This window comes from Anas platyrhynchos, chromosome 2 (assembly GCF_047663525.1).
Source record: "Anas platyrhynchos isolate ZD024472 breed Pekin duck chromosome 2, IASCAAS_PekinDuck_T2T, whole genome shotgun sequence".
Lineage (NCBI taxonomy): Eukaryota > Metazoa > Chordata > Aves > Anseriformes > Anatidae > Anas > Anas platyrhynchos.
Window position 1 is genome coordinate 61,934,603 of NC_092588.1, and position 18,379 is coordinate 61,952,981.

General features: G+C 43.2%; 1 protein-coding gene across 2 annotated transcripts in view; it reads right to left on the reverse strand.

Moving 5' to 3' along the window:
* ZNF516 (zinc finger protein 516) overlaps positions 1-9,545 on the reverse strand; it is a 104,959-nt gene extending 95,414 nt beyond the window's left edge. For both annotated transcript variants that reach the window (XM_027451885.3, XM_072034837.1), the window contains exon 1: positions 9,390-9,545. The gene's annotated coding sequence lies outside the window, so the exon portion shown is untranslated. The remainder of the gene's footprint in view (positions 1-9,389) is intronic.
* Between the last annotated feature and the right edge of the window lie 8,834 nt (positions 9,546-18,379).

Sequence of the window (18,379 nt, forward strand, 5' to 3'; positions counted from 1 at the left end):
TCCAGACACTTGACTTTTAAGCATGTGAAACTGAAATGAAACATTAGAAATCCTAGCCTTTTGCACTGCTTACTTTTGTGATAGAAATACATGGCAACCTATAATCCCTAATCAACCTAGAAAATAAATGACTGATAAACCAATCTGCTTGTAACCCCATTAACAGATTCTGGCTTCAGTATCAACAGGGTAATTTGCTAAGACTATTTTTAATCCCAACTGCTAAACCATTAATCCCACAATTTCCACATAGTATTTTCCCCTCTAAATTTACCCAAGGTTACCAAAACTTTTTTAAATCATGAAAAAAAGTAGATAAAGAACAACATTTGCACACGTACCAGCATTGGAGCACTGAGAGACTCCAATTACCAGCTTTATCCCTTTAAAGCCATTACTTTCTAATTGGAAGGAGTCATTCAGAAGCAAAGCTGTGTGCCTGGCATGTCACTTGACACCTGGTATGTACCACTCACGATAACACGAACTCTCTAATATGCTTGCTACAAGGAGAAGAAGTGAATTATTTCCTCCTATCATCAATAGCCATTGCTCTTTCTACTAAAATCAGTTCAGATTTAATGGGATGAGGGTTAACAACATAAACTGTAATGTTTTCTCAAACCGACATTAGAAGATTCTCCAAGTATCATTATTAATGTCAATATAAATTATGCATTGAAGATCACAGCATTCATTACAGAGGTAAAATTCAGCTGGGGAAAAAGGAAGAAAAAGACAAACAGAGCAAGCCTAATTGAAGTATGTATTTATAGATTTCTTGCAGCATTTCTCAGCATTGATGAAAATACTTCTCTAAAATGTTCTTAAAATAAGCTTTCACAGAGTTGTTTAAAACAGTATCAAGAAAGTATTGTGTTAATCAGCTAAAGGTACAGTTATACACAGGATGTCACAAAGGAGCTGACGTGATAATTTACAAGACTGGTAGTTTACTCAAGGATACGTCAACGTGATAGCACAACAATCTGGAAGACAGACCCTTGGTTTCATGCAAGCAGCTACATACTGGAAGAAAAGCTACATTTAATGTTGGAAGGGTAGTGTTTAATGCTCCCTTCAACTTCTGTAAATTACAACGTTAGACATTTCTAATTGTTATAAATTGGTATTCAAACACCACATTGAAACTGGAAGAAGCTTAGCAGTTTTTTGGTACTATTATAAACACTTTGCACAAACAAGTGAATAACCCCGTTGAAATATTTTTGTATTCCAAGGTTAAAAGAAGTGGGTTTAGGAGACAGATGGTGAGCAACTGGTATCTCATCAATGAGCACCAATGAGTTTTGGAAGTTCTCACACGACACACCAAGCGTGGCTAACTGCATATCTCGGTGCTTCCCAGTAGAGCCTCAGCTCCTGAAGCCCCCAAAATGTCCATACCTATGACTGCACAGAGAAAGAAAGTTTGAAAAGACAACCACTAGGGGCTTGAAATCCAAAGGGAAAATAAATGACCTCATTTCCCTAATTGCACGGTTTAAGTCAATCCTTCAGCTGCCTGATTCATGGTTTTATCATACTTGTGGCTGCCAATACTGGTACCAGCACACCAATGTGGATGCCTCACAGTCTACTGCAAGAGAAGACAGAGTGTATCTACTAAAACTGGCAAATAAGCAACTTCTGTGAGACTGTACGGAGGGGGAGGGAAGGAGAAAAAAAAAAAAAAAAGTCTTTCCAAGCACATCCTCAGCTATCAAAGGAGCAGCTCTAGTTTCAGCCAGCAGAGTAACACTTCGCCCCGCAATTCTTTACAGCATGTCATGCCACGGGCTATTGTTCGTAACACTTCCCGCAAATCATTTCAACATTCAGAGCTCAACTATTTCTTAAGAAGTTATTTCAGGAGGAAAAAAAAATCGCTTACTCATGAACCTGGTATCATTATAACAACGAGGCAAAATAGCAAAAGACATAGTTACATTGCACAACTTTAAATGCATCATTTATTGTACTAGATCTGAGAAAAAGAACAGTCTAAATGCTAAAACAAGTCAGAGCATAAATGCGACTTGTTGCCAGTTCACACAATACGGGTTAAATACTACCACATGGTGACTGAACACACACTGTCCTTTAAAAAAAATAGTTTCTTTCCCCAACCTATTGTTAATGAATAAACATTATTTTAAAACTAGACTGCAGTTATGACTAAAGCACTTGTGAGCACCTCTGTTTCTACCAGTCTATTTCCTGAAAATGAATGCCACTTGACTGATCACCATCTTGTTAAAAACTTAAAAAAAATAAATAAAAAATACTACTGAGGCAGCTTTATCACTGCAACAAACCAACACGAGCGTTTCCGCACAGCATAAAAATAGCAGCAAGCCAACTCACTGTTCTTCCTTTATTCTACCTGCTTAAAAAGAAAAGCATGTGTGTGTTTGGAATACATTAAAACTCACTGACATATGATCTGATTTTCAGCAAAACACTCCAAACCGGAACTACCTGATGCACAGAGCTCTCATTTTCTCTGCACCCCTCTGTAATGTACTGAGACAGTTTTGTTAGACTCCCAACCAACCAAAAACAAACAAATCAAACAAACAAACAAACAAAACAAAACAGAAGACAAAAAAAAAAAAAGCAAATGTATGAAATAACATACAGTGTAGATGAAGCGGATGCTGTTGGGTTTGAAAATTGTCTGCCTACCTCGGGTGCTGAGTATTTGTTTTTATCATTTCAGTATAAACTAAACATGTCAGGATGCTAAGAATAGCCACAAATTGTAATTACATGTGCTTTGTAGTTTCTATTTTACTTTGAAAAGAAGATTAAAAGCTAGATCATTTTAGAAACTGTCCTTAAAGATTTGGGGAGCCACAAAATTATCCTGCTTTGCAATTTGGAGTAGACTGCTGGAACACATTTCCTCCGAGACGTAAATATGACAGCCATAGCATGGGGAGGCAAGCTCCCAACGTTGGATGGCGAGACAGTAAGCAAGAAAATGGAGAAGAGCAGACAAAGAAAAAAGTAATTTCTTAGAGATTCTAAGAGTGCCCTGATTACTGATGTAATGCTATAAGCTTTAATTAGGAGCTAAGTGCTGTGTGCTAAATTCATCCCCACATACAGCCCTGTAAATTCAGCCCAACTCTAAAGTTACCTTGGCTTTATGACGGTTGTGCAACAGCAATGCCTGGCCTATGGCTTCTGCCACTGCCTATAATGAAACATGGATTTTGTGGAACAAGTATTAAGCTACACAATATCCTGCTAATACGAATTTAACTCCTTTCCAGAATCAATCATTTCAATGAACAATTAGCAAAAGGGAATTTTAATAGTCATCCAAACGTAAGCAACTGTGAATCCCCAGTAAAAGCCTCTGCTTCCATACCGTAAGGTCTGCAGCAGCTCAGCGCACCGTCTTCATTAACAAACCTGAACATGTGACTTCATTACCGCATAAATAGCCGCCTTCCCAGTGCCCCTGCACCACATGCTATTCACAACATTAGCACACGACTCAGGAGCAGTAAACAAACGTATTATCTCACAGCAGCCAAGTGCTACTGCTATAAAATACCTGCTAGAACTTATTAGGCAATAAATAGTTTGGCTGCAACTGAAGGGATACAAGCACTGTCCATCCATGCACTAATTTAATCTTGGAACATATGCTTAATTCCCTGAGTCTGTTTGCATAAGAAGTGTTGCCGTAATACAGTTTCTGGAATGCAAAGAGAAACTGCTAACATGAAACATGTAACAGCACTGATGCGGCTCTACAGATAACCAAGATGTAAACAACATCAAAAAATGAATAATCAACGTTGAGCAATCATTGCATCAAAAAAAAAAAAAAAAAGAAAAAGAAAACACAACACAAAGCTCAACAGCTTCAAATAGCAAAGCAGGTTCAGCAGATCAAGAGACAGAACATTTGCTGACTAACAGTTGGGTAATGAAAGTAAACATTTGCAATGAAGTCATCATCCTAATGAAAGCTATGGCAATGGTAACTACCTGGACCATAACCCACTAGCATGTTTTAACGCAGGCTCCCTACCATAATATTTACTAGAATCACTTCTGCTGGAAAAGGAAAGGAAGTCTCACTTACTTCTCATGTACAAGTTACAAACAAGTAAGCTGCTATTCGTTACGTCCTAACTCCAAAGCTCTGTGCAGATGATGCCCCCCCAGAGTTACTGTGCAGTTACAGTGGGTAACTGAAAATCAGAATTTTGCCTTAAGTGACTGAGTCATAACAGCTTTATCCTAGCACTGAAACGTATAAACATTCGCAGCATGTAAGATGTCTGCTTTCAAAAAAGCAATGTTGCTCCAAGGTTCAAATATTTATGTTGCAGATATCTAATCAAATAAATGTGACTTTTTTTTTTTTTGGCTGCTTTTTTTGCAATGCTGTGATTAATTATCCAGATGAAGTTTATGGCTACAGAGAAAGAGTAATAAGAAAAAAAGAACACCAAAGTAAGTTTTAGTTGATTAAGCATCAATATTCTTAAGGATTTCAGGCTCTGCTATTGAAACACAGAAACTGTAATTCCACCCTGAGAAACCCTCATGCAACTCCCAGTAGTCAAAGGGAGTGGCAAGCATGCTCATTAGGGGACAGCACTGCACCCACAAGCAGCAAGTCAATTTATGGAAAGGTTGTACACACTCTTACCCAACAGAGGAACACCACATAATCAGGAAAAACAGCAGTCCATTTCCTCAACTTCTCTTTCTGAGCCGAAATCCAGTGCCCATTCAGGCTTAAAAGGTGTGTATCTACAAAGTCATACTTGTGTCTCAAAAATTTAAACCGGCACATTTTACTTGTAAATTTAGCGAGCTCAGACAAGTTACTTCCTGTAAAATGCAATCACTTTGTATTTCAGCTTTCTATTTTGATGACTTTAAGAAACAAGACAGTCAAACCCAGCTTTCCAGTTTGAGTATTCATGCGCAGACTTTGTCACCGGTCTCACAAATCTTACGCGTTTGCTCTTTCTGCAGACAGTATGTACTCCCAAAGAAGTCACAGAAGTACTTGGCTAAGCATGAATTTAAGCATTTTCAGAAGAGAGGTCTTTCAAAGTTGTTACTGATTTGACTGGATTTGGACCACGCTAAATATAGAATCTGCCTTTCGCTAGATAGGATCTCAATGTAAAACCCACCAGGCAATATCACAGGTAACAACAGGTAGCTCTTGAAGTCACCTGCACGTAAAGCCCTTAAAAACAGACCCAAATAAGTAGACCACCCAAAGTTTGCAGAAGTTCATGACTATATCATTCATACAGCTACGCTGTTCCGGGCTGTCCCCTGTGGCATCAGCTACACAAGCACCCACATCAAGGTGCATTTTAAAGCGTATGCATATTTTCAGTCAGTTGAAGAAAACGTCCCTGCTTCCTAAGCAGACATGTAAAACATTAAGTCTTAAACATCTTTGTGTGCTAAAACGAAGGGTGACTGCACTTAGAAGGGCAGTTGGACAGGCAGCGGTTCAGAGGATGGCACAACCCTTTTCACCTCTCCGATGGGTACTTTTGTGTTGATAATTGGCATTATTAAATCTCAGTGACAGCACGATACTATGACCAACTATAAAAACATACAATGAGACTAATTTTTAAAGCAAAGACATTAGTCACTGTCACAGGAAAACTTTAATCTCCAAAAGTTAAATGTCACCTCCTCGCTCCATCCCAGCCAGCAACACTGTTACTGAGGTCACTGGCAAGTAACAATAGGTAGCTTTCATCTTGGTGATGTAAACTGTTTTCTTTTCTGTGATGTGCAGAGAAATAGCTGTACATATTTACGGAGGGACTGCATGCAGCTCTGGATGCATATTGTTTTAGTCGCGGCCAGCAATTGAGGAGGTCATGCTGCGCCTAGATAGGAGCCATGTTCACAAACACCACTCCCTTCTTTAAGCATGTTTTGGATAACCTGTTACATCATTCCTTGCTTTAAAACAATGTTATTCCCACTGCTACTTAATATAATATTTCCTTTTTTTTTTTTTTTTTTCCCCTCTTTTTGTATTATCCCTACATATTCAACTAACAGTTTGGGGGCCTCGGGGGGTGGTGGTGGTGGTAAATAATACCCTATTGTTCACGCAGGCCACACAATACTAACTAGGTACCCCTCCTATGTCACTGGGCTTTAAAGGTACTGGAGGCTTGACAATGAGGCCCAGACAAGAATTATCAGAGAGATCTGAGCAGTATTTTACACCAGGCACTGGTAATGGCATACGCGGTGCCCATCACACAAAGCCAACGAGCCCTCCACAAAATCACTTGGCGACATGGAGCTCATTCGCAATGGCTACGGAGGTTTTATCCTGTGAGACTGAAGATGTCCCCTTGAACAACCCAACCATAGGGCTCCTCATGCCACAGGTGCTCCCGCACAACTTTGGCCGCCAGCGTCACGGGGCAGAAAGCTCCCTAAAATCCCAGTGATCATCCTTGGCAGGTCCAGGTGTGCAGGGAGGGGACAGCCAACATTGGGTTTGTAGAGAGAGCCAAAGGATGCATTGGTGGAAAACAAAGTGGCAGCACTCACCGCTCTTCCATGCCAGCTCATTGCATGAGCAAAACTCCCCAAATACTCCCCACCTTGATGAAAACCTTGCTCCAAATGCTGCTTTTCCCAAAAAACACCCAAGACCTCTTGCAATAGAGTTATTCCTGACATGCTATCCCCCGGCAACAGCAAGCCTGAGGGTCTTGGGGAGCTGCACGGGGGGAGCACAGCTGTGATCCCCAACCCCACACACATACGTGTTCACACACCTGCCTCAGTGCAGCACCCACATCCCCGCATGCACGCACACACCTGCACCTAAAACTCTGCTTTTTTTTGGGGGGGGGAGGGGGGCAACCAAAGGGTGGTTGCCAAGCCGAGTTAATGAAAAACCCTCTCGCTGCTAACTCATTTAGCGCAGCGAGCGTGAAATACAGCCGGTGGCACAGCGCCAACGCGCGGGGGGGACCTTCGCTACGGGCCCGGGGGGGGGAAATCGGCTGGGGTACTTCTGCGCTCTCTTCCCCAAAACAAATAATGTAATATATATATATATATATACACACACACATATATATATATAAAATAAAAAAGCACCACCCCCGTTTTCAGGGAGCCTGGATGCAAATCACGAGGCCGGGGCGGAGGATGCGCCGGGGGCTGAAGGCAACACCGCACCTCGCCACGCCCGGACAACCCCCCCCCCCAAAAAAATCCTGCCCCCAAATCCCCCCCAGCGGGACCGGGCGGGGCCGGGGGCGGGCTCGGGGCTCTCGGGAGCCGCCCCGGCGGGGTGGGGACCGCGGGCGGGCGGGGACCGGGCGGTGTCCCCCCCCCCTTTCCTTGTCCCCCCCCCTCTCCGGGCTGCCTCCGCCCCCCCGGCCGTGACACCCCCAGCGCCCCTCCCCGCCGAGGGAACTTGGGCTCCCCGGGGGGGGAGGCAGTCCGGGGCGGGGAGGAAGAGGAGGAGGAGGAGGAGAAGGAAAGAGTCGAGTCTCTCCCCAAAAAGGGACTTTGACCTTACGCTGCTCCCCCTCGCCCCCCCCTTCCCCCCGAATTGCATGTTTTTGTCACAGGTCAGGTTATAGATGCTGCCGACCCGCGTTAATTTATGAACTCATCAGCCTAATTTCATTATTTAATCATGCGGCCGGCAATCGCGTTTCCTTAAGAAAGGCCTGACCTATTTTTGGCTGGAGATAAACGATCATGTTAACAGATGTTAATCTTGTAATCTGTTTTTCCTGTAAGCACTCCGCATACCCGGGTTTCAGACATTAAAAAATAAATAATGAAAAAAAAAAAAAATCTTTCCCAAACGACCTGACGTCACGATTCGGTTCTTGTAAAAAATAAATAAATAAATAAATAAAAAAATCTCGCAGTGCTTTCAAAGACATTAAATCTTTTTCACTTTATAAATGCTGATTTGTTCTGCCTCAACTCCCACAGGCTTTTATTTGCATTTCAAATTCCACAGGTTACACCAGTCGCCTTTTCAGAAAACGTAAACCAACAATAAGGCAGCAAAAGGGGGGGGGGGGCGGGGAGGGGAGCCGTGCATCTGGATTAAATAAAGAGCAGAATTAATGTTTTCCAAAGTAGCCCGAGCAAATTTTACATTGGCACGTCGAGCGCCCATAGCCGCAACGCGGGGACCGGGCTCGGGACGCACAATGCGCATTGCCCCGAAGATCCCTGCCCGCTGCCGGCAGCTTTAGTAAAGGCTCCTGAGAAATAAACGGTGCCGGCTCCGACCCGGCACTTCCTCAGCTTCGAGGACACGGTTCGGCTACGGCAGTTAATTGCGGGGGTTTGCTGCTTTTTCGAGCAAAAAAATAGAATAATAATAATAATTGAAAAAAAAAAAAAAAAAAAAAGACACGGTTCGGCTGGCTGTCATTCCCCACAAGCCTCCGCACACGTACCCGCCCGCTTTAATCCCCCACCTTGGTCGCCCGGAACAAAGTTTCCCCATAGAAAACTTTCCCTAAACTTGCCCGGGTGCTTAATTCGCATTAGGCTCGCAACTCCGCCGGATGCTAATGAGCACCGAAGATAGGAGCGGGGGGAGGGAGGACGAGGAGGAGGAGGAGGAAAGCTTTTATAGCACAAAATGTCTGGAACTGCATTATTTCTATTCTTCTTGCCTCTCCAGCCACCCCCCCACACCCTTTTTTTTTTTTTTTTTGCCATCCACATCCAACTCCCCCCACCCCACCCGGGCTGTTTTCTCCCTTCTCCTGGAAAGGATCGCTCCGGGGACACCGTCCTTCGAGCCCTTCTCGCTGTCTATGCGAGAAGAATTGTTTTCTCTCCCCACCCACCCCCAACTTCCTTTGATAAACTGTGCACTTCTTTAATGGGGAGCACTCACTTATCTGCCAGCAACTGCGAGCAACTCGGGAACAAGGGCGCAATACGAGGCGTTTTTACGCGCACGCCGAGCCGGCACCATCGGGAAAATAATAATAATAAGAGTAAGAAAGGCGAAGAAAACACTCAATAATTTAAGCGGCTCCTCGGGCTCGGAGCCCCATCACCCACCTTCATTAGCTGCAGCGTTTTACTTTCAAGGAAGGCAATTTGCTCTTTGTCTCTTAACGGGCTAACACGGCGCTCAGCGCCCCCCTCCCGAGCGTGCAAAGCCCCCCCGGAGCCCCCTGCCCCCCCCAGCGGCCACACCGGTCCCCGACACCCCAAAAGTTCCCATTTTGGACCCGAGGGGCTGCAAGCAGGGATGGGGGGGGGACGGACACCCCAATCCCATGCGTGCTAGCTGGGAGGGGGGGGAGGGCGAACTTTTCCCCCAAGGGCGCTGCCCCCCACCCCCGGGTACCCTCCCTCACCTCTTCCTCGGCCGCTTTCCTCCGCGGGGAAGCCCCCCCGCCGCCCTGAAGGTGAAGCCGAGCGCCGCATGCGAGCGGCGGCGGCGAGGAGCTGCACATGATCCGCCGAGCGGCTCCACGGGGGCGGCCCCCGGCCCCCGCCGGCCCCCGCCGGCCCCCGCCGCGCCCCGCGCCCGCGGACCGCCCCCGCGCACCGCCCGCGCCCGTGCCGGGGGGGAGAGGGGGGCGCCGGGGGGGGGCTGCCGCTGCCCCGCTTCCCACGGCCCTCCCTCCGCCCGGCAAGGTGCGGGGCTGCCCCAGATGCATTGCCAAGAGAAACTTTGCTTTTCCCCTTTCCCCCCCATTTTTCCTCCTTTTTTCCCCTTCTTTTTCATTTTTTTCATTTTTTTTCATTTTTTCCTTTTTTTCCCCTTTTTTCTTTTTTCACTTTCTTTTTTTTTCCCCCTTTTTTATTATTTCTTTTCTCTTTTCCTTTCTCTTTTTTTTTCTTTTTCTTTTTATTTCTTTTTCATTCTTTTCATTATTTTTTTTTCTTGGGGGGTGGGGTGGGGAGCGAATGGCGCTGCTGCAACATTTACGGACCCATCGCAACGCCAAAAAGTCCTCAGCCGAGAGACATCAAAGCCTTGATACCGTTCAGCGGCCGCGCTGGGGAAGTTGAAAGCCCTCCGACCGAATCAATCTGCCATATGGCTCCCCCCCCCAAAAAAAAAAAAAAAACACAACAAACAACAAACAGCACAACACCACCACCGCCACACGTAAACCCGGTCCTGCGCCTGAAAAAAAAAAAAAAAAAAAAAAAAAAAAAAAGTTCAAGCCCTATTTCCCTGTGTATTTGCGAAGCTCGCCTTAATCACGCCAAATATGTGTGCCATAGGCGACCGGAATATGTTTAGTCTACGGCTGGAAAACCCGAATTTAATCTGCTAAAGCTTGCTCCTAGACATCAAGGGTGGGGAGGATTTTTTTTTTTTCCTTTTTTTTTTTTTTTTCCCTTTTTTTCCCCTTTTTTTCTCCTTTTTTTTTTTTTCTTTATTTTTTTTTTCTCTTTTTTCCTCTTTTTTTTTTTTCCTTTCTTTGTCTCGTAACGTGCGACGACGTCGAATTGACACGGAGCACATTGGAGGAGGCTCCCCACTTTATCCCCCCCACACACCCCTAGTGCCGGACCCCCGCGCCCCCCCCGGCCTCCCTCCGGGCTCCGTCTTGCGCTCCGGGACGTGAGCTGCTCCGGCACCGCTTGCAAAAAATAAAAAAAAATAATAAAAAAAAAAAAAAAAAGAAAAGAAAGAACACCAAGAAACAGCAAAACAAGACCGGGAGGAGGGAAAGGGGGGGCTCCGAGCTCGGCCGTTTGCAGCACGGCTTGCCAGAGCCCTCGGAATAAAGAAAAGGGGAGAGGGTGGTGGGGGGGGAAAGCAAGCGAGAGGGAAAGTTGGTAATGAAGGATACACGAATCATAAAATGTAAGCTATGTGTGATTAATGATCTGCACTAATTTGAATAGCAGGCGTGTTAAAGGTCATTGACAATTGTTGCTGCTTTCAGCATGAATGCCTGAGTGGGATGTATTTGGGACAATCACGTTTACTTCTAATTCACAGAAAAAAAAAATAAAAATTACTGGACATGAGTAGCAGCTGGTCAAAATACAGAGAGGGCACCCCCCAAAAAATGCCCTTTGCCTATTCTTCCAAAGCACCTTCATTACCTTAAGGCAGTGTTTTTAATGCCACAATGGTAAATAATATATCTGGATCGCCTGGATTTTGTTCCTTATGTATACATCAGCATCTTTCCTACACACTTTTGCAATCCAGGCCAAATTCTGGCCTCGGTTGCCCCAAACCTTTGGGACAACTGTGTTTGCTCATTGTGGATGCACCCACGTGGAGACCAAAGCAGAAGTCACCGCTGCGAGCTTCAAGAATTCACCCTGGGCACACGCATACAACATGAGAGCGCGGATCCCCTAATCACAGTTTATATAGTAGTTCAGCATTTCTTTACACAAAGAGTAAAAAATCCATTATAAATCAGCATTCCTGGGCAGTATTTAGAACTACAGTATTAGGCTAATAATTTCCATATGGTGAAAATTGACAAGTTAGAGCAATGAAAGGTGCATGAGACTTCCAAACTCCTCTACACAGAAATGCGATTTTCATGACCTACCCCTTTTCTTTCATAGTCTGTGTAGGTTCTCTTTGTTAGACAGTAAATTGTGAGCACACTCAACACTGTGCTTGCTGTATTGCTTGACAGAGTCCTGAAAATGCTTAATATTTTCCATATTTGCTTCCATACGGCCCAGTCTTGCACCCCTTGCTCCCATTAAAAGGATAGTGGGGCTACAGGGGCGAAGGGACGGGAGAGCCCATCTGAAGCCCAGCAAGTGAGGGGCATTCCACTTTAATGGAAAGGCAATTAAAAATTCAGAAGATGCAGAGACTTTACAAACAATCAAGCGGTATATTAATTTCACGGAAAGCCACTAGCAGAGTTCCTCTGTCCATGTAATTTTAAATAGGAGATTTTCTCACATTTCTTCTGCTGATCCCAGCACTTCTGAGTTTTGAAAGCAAACCTGGAACAGGGGGGTAAGAATTCATATGCCGAGAAGACGCGCAGAATGTCTTTGGCCTGACATCCTCGATGGCATTAGACATTTCAGGTGGAGGAGACATCCTTAATTTTCGAACCGTTATTAACATGCCATTACCCTGGGTGATTAATCTGTTTGCAGACATTGTTTACCCACTTTATCTTTGCCAGAAATCTTCCAGGAGATGTCCTCCTGTTTCAAATTCTTTAAATTACAGTATTTTGTATGAGAATGTCAGTGATATTAATGGCTCAATACGCGTTTTGCTATTTATAGACTCGTATGTATAATAATTCTGGCTAATGAAATACTTGGAGCAGGAAAGCATTTATTTACTTTTGCTATAGCCTAATAAATTATTTGTTCAGCGTTTGGGACTCGGCTTTCTCAAGTTAAGGAAAATGGCATTTTGATGAAAATCTGTGCAATGACTTGTCTGCATAACTTAGCCTTAGGAATGATTGGTGGAAGTTTAGATAAGAAAGGTTCCTGAGAAACACCATAATAGAATAGCGAGGAATAAAGGCCGTGTCTCTAAAAGCAAAGTTGAAAGCATGTATAAATACTTCAAGGCAGGCAAACAAGCCAAGTTTGAATTACATTTTATATGTGTGTGTGTGCGTGTCACATACACAGATATTTTCAGTGAAATGTAACTAGAGGAGTCAGTTTTAGTTTTCACTGGGTGCTTGCTCAGAGCTTTTGTGCTGGCAAGTATTTTTTGTTGCCACAAACCTATCTGAAATGTAGAGGATGTATGGAAATAATGCAAATCCAGGATGGCTTGAGGCTCTTGGGATTTTTTTAAGGATTCTGCCCCTCCATCTCAGGACTCAGACTAGCATTTTTCTTGGTGTCGCCCTTCATATTTCTCTCTCAACCATCCCTTCTAAACGCAGCCCTTAGCTTTAGTTAGTTCTCCAGTTCTGCCAATAAAGCAATATATTTTATTTTAATCTAAACCAGAGATTTTGCTTTCAAAGTCTGCTTGCTTGGGTTAAAAAAAAAAAAAAAAAAAAAAAAAAAAAAAGTCTGACAACAAATAATCTTGCACTAATCTTCTGTGCTCTAAAACAGGCTTTTTCTTAGTACATTTGGAAATATAGAGAGCATGTGTAGAACTTGCAAACTAGAGGGCACAGATGCCACTAATACCCATGTACATCTGCAGAACAGTGCACAGAAACGCTCCCAGAGATGTTTTTTAACTAGAAAATCAAATTTCTGATTCCAGTTAAAATCGGCCATTCTACCACTCATGTGCTTTCAGAATTTCTGTGGGGGGCACAAATTTCCCCCTAAAACAAAATGGTTTTGATCAATAATATGTATACACTCTGATAAAATGCATCAACTTCTCTCACGCGCACTGCAAAAATTTGTCTGCTGCACGGTGCGAGGCCAATCCTGAAGTTTGTCCTGTGGGAATGCACCATGCTCCAACAAAGATTTGCGCCCTAATGTACTTGGTCTGCATGGAGTAAGGTCAAGCTCTTGTGCCCCATTAATTTGGTCATGCACTGATCCAGCAAACAGGCTGCAAAATAGTTTTCCATTTGAAGAGCTGAACGTATTTCTGGATCTGAGGAATCTATTAGCACATAACCACAATAAGAGACTTGGGCATATCTGATGACAAACTGGATGGGGTGTCAGGTTGTGGTCGTATCCTCTCTACCTTTTACTCATCACACAAGTTGCCCCATTGCTATTAGTGGAATTACTCTAATGATAAATATGACCTGCATTTGTCTCCGCCATCTTATTTATGGCACATGAAAAACTTTTCCTTACGGCAGAAATAATCCAGAGAACTTTCTTGAAGACGCAGCATTTTTAACTCTAATGCCTTTCATACTTGCCCCTACCATCAACACAGTTGCTAGGATATAGCCTGATTTTGATTTTTGTGCTCTGCTCCTCTCAAAACCACATTTTCTTACATCAAGCTATTTGACATTGCTTTTATAATGACATTGAGGAAGAGAGCAGAACAAGTTAATGCTGCAGAGTACGTACAGCCCCAGCATACATGGTTATTTTAGGTTCAGGCTACACGCTGTATATAGTACCAACTTTTCCAGCCCTGGCAGTCAGATTTTCTCACCCATATGTAATTTTATAAACTACATCACGGCTTCACAGCAGGTAGGGAACCCACAAACCTGTTCTTAATTTCGAGTTAACTGAAAGAATCTCGGCAGCAGCTGGTTTCAGCATAGCTGATACAGGATTCCACAGATGTGGCCCATAATAGGTTCAGAAATAAAAAGAACTAGGCCACGATGTCGAATTAATTTCAAGGAAGACAAATTCAATAAGGATGCCACTTTTACAGAGATTTTTAAGATATCTTTGGGAGGGCATATTTTGGTGGCCTGGGCTTTTTCATGCTGTCTACCGATTGCAACGCTGCATTTTCTAGCAGGCTGAACCTGGCTGTTGGCGTGCCGCACGCCCTCGGAGAGGAGAAATGGGCTGTTTCTGAGTTTTTGTCCCCTCCCCCCGACCCTCTTCTGCTCCTCCAAGCATAACTGATAGTACTGGCCTGTCTGAGCGCCTCTCAGACTGGACCAGACAAAGGGGTGCCACAGCTAAAAACGGCCTCTGATACACCGAACGCACCCCTCGAGCAAACCAAAGAAACTGGTTGCTAGCTGTAACACAAAGTGCTATTGGGAAGACCTTCACAAACATGAATAAAAGGAATAAATAAATAAATAAAAGTTTCAAAAACATTCATTCCTGGAGTTCAGTAATGGAAATGCTTTGAACAATTTGCGTAGCAGCACGGCAAATTCATTGATGCACTGTCTTCTGCTGAGTAAAAAATCCCTCAAAAGTAAAAGTGGAACAAACCAGTCACTTGTCCTCGCTGACAAATTTTCCCTTGACGTTCTGTGCAGTGGCCTAAGTGTTTGAACAATCTCGGTTTATATGGTTTTTCAACTCAGGCATGCAAGGAAAAAGGAACTTCACAAAGAGAATATTTTACCTGACGTACTATTTTAAGGATTCAGTAATTAGAGAACTGCAAAGGTTAAAATAGCCATCAATATCATGAGCAACAGTGTAGAAGTAACATGTTTAAGAGGAAGTTAGTTGGTTGTCTGTAACATAATATGCCATAAGAACTAGGATGTGGACCTCCAATGACGAGCAATAGAAGAAACAGCAAGACTTAACCACCATCAGATATTTATTTTGCTGCAATCACGTGAAAACCTGCAAACAAGAAATAGAGATCCTTTTGAGTCCAAATCCCAGATTTTATTATCTCACTGCACAGATGCTGCAACCGATACAGAAGTCTGTCCACAAAGGTCTATTCACAGGCTGGAGAAAAAGTTTGCCTGTGCCCTCTAACTTTTCAATGAGTCAGACAAAAACCCGAGATTCAGAGGCTCCCAAGCCTTTTTTTTTCCACACTTTCGTTCTCCTTCCGATCAGAAAAGTGTGGCATTTGCCTATTTTTAGTGTATTACTACCTACCTCTTAAATTCAAATCATGAAATACCAGATTAAGGTGGGTAGTTAAGATGTAGTTGTATATCTGCTATGCTTAAAATTGTGTGCTGCAGCCTGTATTTCTGAAATAGCATAAATTAAAAACCAGTAACAGTTCTGTGATTACATCTGAAGATGCAATAGTTTACAACACTGTAAGTCATAATAAAGATGTACAATTCTGGGGAAAATTATTTTGAGAATGGGAACTCTTCCAAAACCTTCCCACTATTTCTTTCATTGCTGATAGACCATTTTTCTTGCCTGTACAATTTTATGCCAAATTGGCCACTTTTCTAATTTACCCATAAATCATACAAAATTCATGACTCTTTTTTCCACATTTGGATCCACAAATCAACTGAGTGAATTCTTTGCCTGAGAGCAAGAGGCTGAAACAAACATAAAGATTATTAACCAAAAAACGATTAGCATCGGATTATCCTCACTTCTAACAGAAACTGCAGAAGACTTCAACTTTGTTGTTTCCATTTGGTTGGAAAGGCAGAAGTGAGTTATGGAAGTCAGTCTGCTACAGACTTTGAGAGGCATTTGCCTTTTTCCTCTGTTAAACTCCAAAGCTAATAAACCCGGAGCATTCAGTAACAAGTGAGGCACTCATGTCAACAAAGGCCTTACTTAGAGGCTGCTAGGTTTTTAGAAACTTCTGTGGTGAGGATTTGAAGATATTTTAGTAATACGTGGCATACTCAGGATTTCAACATGCACTTTTGCTTCTCTGTTTCCTACAGTGTAATCCCCTTTGCTTTTTCCCCCGGTGTTTTCAAACGAGCACAGAAAAGGCCGAGTGTTAAACTACAATATACGATTGTCCATTAAGTACACAAATTCTGTTCAACCCAGAACAAACTTTTAAGTCGACAGAAAGCGCTATTTGGATTTCCATTTCATCCCAGAGACCCTGCTGAACACCAGTGTGGCAGGGAATACAGCTGTATCAGGCCAACAAAAGGCTCCTGATGTAGCAAGACCTCCTCCCCCTCCTCCCCGAGGAAGCTGACGGGCAAGGCTTTTGCTATCGTAATTGTTTGCAGAATAACCAAACCTGTTCTGAAGCAGTTCCCTGTGTGGGTGCCTTCTTTGGGAAAAAGAAGCACTTTTATGCCAGAATACCTATCTCACTTCCCAAGGAGAGCAACAAGGTATTTGGAAGATATTTCTTCATTTTGAATGTTGTTCTTTTTGAGTGATGCCTCATTTTCTTTCCTTCTATTTACACTTTCTTTTGCTCCTCTGACACAAGCAATGATCTCACCCAAATAAAGGAATTATCATGTGTGCCAGCAACTCTTGGATTCCCTCTGCTGCACAAAGGATTCCTGAGTACTGGTTTTATTGCAGAGGATCCCATTGATATCAATGGTGCGACCATCCTGTTCACTCCTAGGAGCTTCATATATTAAAAGGATTATACTTAATAAAGTCAAATGCAGTAGATAGATCTTCTCTTTACAACACCAGTACAACAAGGTTCTTGTAATACAAGCCATACCACTAGCCATACTTTTATTGCTCTGCAGTAGGTTGCCATGTGATATCTCAGATATTTCCCCTTGAGACATTAGAACATTTCATGCCAAATCCCTCTAACGTCTAAGGAGTTCAGGATCCTATTTATTTTGATGGGACTTGGTGTAATAAAAGTAATATACTGAAAAATAAGTTTGGTAACAACACTGCCAAAAGTGCTCACAGAATGATGCTGACAGTAACGCCCAAGCCAATGTTTTGTCTCTCAAGAGAAGAAGGATGCATATGAATGTGTACTGGCACCTCCATTTGGTTTGCCTGCATAGTGACTAAAAGCTAAACTTGTTCTTTTGTTTGTTTGTTTGTTTGTTTTACAGAATTGAAGAAAGCTGGGTACACCATTTGGTGCTTAACTCCTGGAAGGCTTCCCTAGGTAGAATTTGCCTAATCCACGCATCTTTCCTCTTGAAGTCTGTAGGAGAGGTGACATGAAGAGAAAGAAGGGGTGAAGGGGCTGTGAAGAGAGGGAAGAAACTTTCTGTCTGTGCTCTCGCCATGTAGCCCCAACCACTGTGACTGTCCTGGTGCAAGGTCTGTGCGAGGTTAGTGGAAGAAAGCTGGATGCAGAGCTTGATGTGAGTAGATGACAACGAGCCCAAGGTCTGCCTAAGAGCTGGAGGCAGCTGAGGTCTCAGCTGGGCAGTGGGGAGTTGTATGGGGACCCCAAAAAAGCTATCTGTTTTAGCAGACCCCTGCCTGCCATGCCACTCTACATCGGCTCCTGAAACCTGCTCTGTTCTCACCTCTGCCTCATGGAAGAGGCAACACAGCAGAGCAAAAGCAGCATCTCGAAACACTCCTAACCTTAGTGTGTCCCGATCCACTTGAGAGAAAGGGAGCACGAGTGCTTCTGTAAAGAGCATGTAACCATACTGGCTTTTCTCTCAAGAGTTTTCTACTCAGAGTCCACAACGCTCTGCTGCAGGGCAGGCATAGTAGACAGAATCTTGCTATAAAAAAAAAAAAAAAAAAAAAAAAAAAAAAAAAAAAGCCAGTGAATGGGATATTTGCATGAATGATCTCATTTTTCACTTGCTCCCTTCAAATTTTTTAAAAGGAAGTATTTGCTTGGTCATTAGCCAAGTGTTTTCCCCTTGACTACCACATGTGTTTAGCCCATATTAAGGATAAGATTCTCTCTAAAGTTCACTGGTGACTTCCAGACCCTGTAAGATCTGCATGCAAGAGGCTGAAACCAACATTCTCATTTAATAATCTCCCACCATATTTAAAAAAAAAAAAAAAAAAAAAAAAAAAAAAGTGGTTTTCCAGATTCTCATGACTTCCAAATGAAAAGTGGAAAATTTCCCAAAATGGCATTAGT